This window comes from Alligator sinensis, unplaced genomic scaffold, assembly GCF_000455745.1.
Source record: "Alligator sinensis unplaced genomic scaffold, ASM45574v1 scaffold755_2, whole genome shotgun sequence".
In the NCBI taxonomy this organism is placed as follows: domain Eukaryota; kingdom Metazoa; phylum Chordata; order Crocodylia; family Alligatoridae; genus Alligator; species Alligator sinensis.
This window is the reverse complement of record NW_005841883.1, coordinates 3675685-3679547: the sequence shown is the minus strand read 5'-3', so window position 1 is coordinate 3679547 and position 3863 is coordinate 3675685. Positions and strand designations below refer to the sequence as shown.

Genomic DNA, 3863 nt, shown 5'->3' with positions numbered 1-3863 from the left:
TAAGACCCACTCTTTACTAGTGCAGTTTAGCAATGCATCCAGGCCGGGTAAGGGCATGTGAGGAACTCTTAGTACTTTTTGTCCATCTGCACAGCAGTGTGAAGACCAATTACAGTTGGGCTGTAAATTAGTCTTAAATTGTGTAGGTTCCATAGTAACTTCAATTACAATAAAGCATCTATTAAAAGAATAATCATATTTGCTTTAGGAACCCTCCTGGTAGCACCTGAAATAACAGACAAGGTCCTTCTTGTTTGTTTTCTTCTTCCTATTATGTTAAAACCCAGCCTTTTGTTCTTACCATAGTAGGAAAATATAAAGAAAAAGGTTGCTGGAAGAGTTGCATAAATTGTGCAGACTGGTAGTTTTGGGAAATGATATTGCAGATACAATAATCAGTGGAAACAGAGGAGGAATATCACAAACATATTTTGAGTTTTACTGTGAAATATTAGCCCATGTCTGTACTGGACTGAAGGGCACCCACTATAGTTTCATAATAGCTCGAGCCTTTGCTGGCCCACGGATAGTGACCATCAGAGAATCCCCAATGCCGTAGGCACAAATCAAGAAGTTGTGGTTGAAGTTGGTAAACATTTATCAAAAGAAATAGAAATCAGAAGAGTTTAATAACTTCATTTGGCCCCATCATTGCTGCTAAGTTGATTCTTTAAAAAAAAGGAAAAAAAAAAGAAAAGGCTGTGGAACAAAAACTAGAAAATTCTACCCTTATATCATTATAAGAATAATCCTGGTTATAGTAAATCATCTCTTTATAAAATGTTCAACATGCTTGATACTTTACCAAATGATATAGTGGGTATTAAAACGCCTTTTACATAACAAAGGTCTTCCCCTTATGAGCACACTGTGATTCTTTTTTTTTTTTTTTTATCATTGCAAGATATGTGACCTTTCTCCAAGGTGCGATGTATTTCAAAAAAGAAATTCAAAGCTGAAATAAATTATTTGGAAATAAATAGTTCTTTAAAAAAATGGCTAATAAAGCCACACTCTAAACACTTTGAACACAATTAAAAAGTACATTTAGGCTTAATTCGTTTTTAGTTATTAGCTGGATTTTTTTTTTGATACATGTGTGCTCTACACTGCTTAAGACTGATGTTAGGTAATATGAAATGGTGCATTGACAGCACAAGGAAAATATTTAAATGCTTGTCTGGAGTTGCTGTTATTTCCTTTAATTATGATCTCCTGTCTCTTGAGTGCTAAATGAGCCAAAAAATGGCTATAAATGTGCCAAAATATTCATTAGAGTTCTCTTTCCTGTCATATTGTTTGATGAAAAAGTTTTCATTTTGGCACCTAGTCACATTTCTCATTAGTAGAGACTATGAGGTTCAGGAACTTTTGTAGCCATCAGTCTGAAAATGCGCTTCTGTGGGCACGTCTACATGTGACAATGTCACCGTAGTGATGTGCTATGGCAACGTAGAGCCCACAGGTGTCTACACATGACCTGCAACTACTTTGCCGTAGCAGCACGCTTCCCCATTATAGTGCTCTGTTACAGCAAAGTAGCTGCTAAAAATAACTGTGTGCCATGCATACAGCGCAGCACAGGCAGTTATAGCACCATGCCTTACTACTTCCAAAAGGAAGTACTAAAGCACAGTGCAGTAACAACATTGCTGTAGAGCAATATGTAGATGTGCCCCATATGTATGCAAGTGTGTTAATAATTATTTCATAAAATTAAAGCCGCTGTTTGACCTTCTTTTTATAGTATCTGAAGGCTGAATTATTCTTACAGCCCTACAATTAATATATCAGCTAGGTAGCTCATATCAGGTTGCAAATGCTAATAGCAGACACTCTCTCAGGCTAGATGTGAAGGCTATGAGTCCTTTTATGGATAAAGGACTGAGATATGGCCTATTCTACTACTTGATTACAGCTCCATAAAGCAGTACTAATGCAGCCTACAATTTTTCCTTGGTGAAGGAATCTCTTAAATTTGGTGATGGAGTGGGAATAAAAGCAGTGTATAACAATTTGGTTCTCTTCCTCTGCTGCATACAGGCTCTGGGGTACCAGAGAGCAAGACAATAGCTTTGAAAGGAGATCCCATGAATGAAAGCAGCAATCTCCTGACACATCATCACTCAGACTGCAAAGAAAGGTGACCACTCCTTTGGCATATATTCTTGGACAGTCCAATGGGCATGGATGAGCTACAAGAATGAGCTCATACTCCAGTACACAGTTCCCTTCACAAAACTCATTATTAATTTAGACGTTAACTGCTCTGGGCTTCTTAACAGTGTTTTAAACTGCCTTTGCAGTACTACCCTACCAGGGTGCAGACTGTCCTTAGAAACTGACACTTTGATTTTAACAGAGGCTCTACACAAACAGATGCTGCTGATTTTGGAGGAACGTGATGACATTTCTCACTTCTCATCTGTCACATTGGGACACATGCTGCCCTTGACCTATGGATACAACTCTTACTGAGTTTCTGGAACCTTATGTACTGTCTTGCTTTTTTGGGCAGACTGTTTGGAAGCAACGGGAGCCTTTGGCTTGCACAGGAGGATCTGATTTGTTCATTTGCCTCTGCAGTGTAAGGGCAACACACAGCCCTTTTTTTACTGACCTTTGGATAGGGTATTGTTTCTCTTGATAGTTTTAAATCCTCTGTTTTTCTCAGGGCTTTTGATGTGGCCCATGAATGGGTTTCAATAAACATCTGCTTAGCTTTATTGTTACAAGATTGTTATGTGGTTTGCTTGTTTGTTTGTTTAAACATATGTGCCTAGAATGTCCATGACAATAAAGACCTCTGTCAAGTCTTCTGCATCATTGAAGGAAGGGACTCCCATCAGATTAATCTCAATTGGGGAGAGATGCAGAAAGTGTACTGTATTTGAGAGAGCTACCTTTATAACTTTAATGCCTTGCAGATTCACTCCATGACCTCTAGACATCCAGTTCTAAGATATTTTGAGAGATGAACTCAGAGGCAATAGATGCAAAGGCAGCAGAGTGAAGCACCCAAGAAAATGTTGAATGCAGCACTGTCATCATAGCCTCTTGCCTGCAGTTTCTTCTTACTATACCCTCTTGCTTCCAGGAAATAGTTCTGATCATTCAAGGATTTCATTAGGACTGCAGATCACCCACCTTGAGGATGATTCTTGCAAGTTGTGGTGTTGGAAAGATGTATCCTGCCGTATCTACACATGACCCCCACAATCCTTCCCACCTGAGAGAAAAACTGATTGAGAACTTGAGAAGGTCATCCTTATGGATGTAAGGTCTCTTCATCTGTCTTCCATACAAAACAATCTAACCTGTAATTGGTAGATATGGTCATCATCAACTGCTCTTAACAAGACATCACTCCCTTTTTCTATCAAGTTAGTCCTGAGCCTCAAGCACATCTAAAAAAAAAAAGTTATTTTCACTTCAGCAGCCCAAATTTCCCTCGTTGGGAGGAAGAGCCATTCATAACACTTAATTATGTTATTTAATATAATAAAGTCATAGAAAATTAAAGTTGGAAGGGACCTCAGAAGGCCATCTAGTCCAACTCTATGCTCAAAGCAGGACTATCCTCAACTAGATCATTCCAGCCAGGGCTTTATTGAACCAGGCCTTAAAAACTTCCAAGGATGGGGATTCCAGCACCTCTCTAAGTAACCCATTCACCACCATCCTAGTGAAAGTCTCTCCTAATATCCAACTTAAACTTCCCTTGCTGCAAGTTGAGACCATTGTTCCCTGTTCTATCATCTGCTACCACTCAGAGCAGTCTAGCTTCATCCTCATCAGAACCACCCTTCAGGTAGTTAAAGGTTGCTATCAAATAGGGCTGTGTGAAATGGCAGTGTTCTGTT

General features: G+C 39.0%; 1 long non-coding RNA gene across 2 annotated transcripts in view; it reads left to right on the top strand.

Moving 5' to 3' along the window:
* The window catches only part of LOC102375036, a 73605-nt gene extending 70169 nt beyond the window's left edge, over positions 1-3436 (top strand). For both annotated transcript variants that reach the window (XR_003092597.1, XR_003092598.1), the window contains one exon: positions 2044-3436. This is a non-coding gene — a long non-coding RNA (uncharacterized LOC102375036). The remainder of the gene's footprint in view (positions 1-2043) is intronic.
* Positions 3437-3863: the final 427 nt, after the last annotated feature.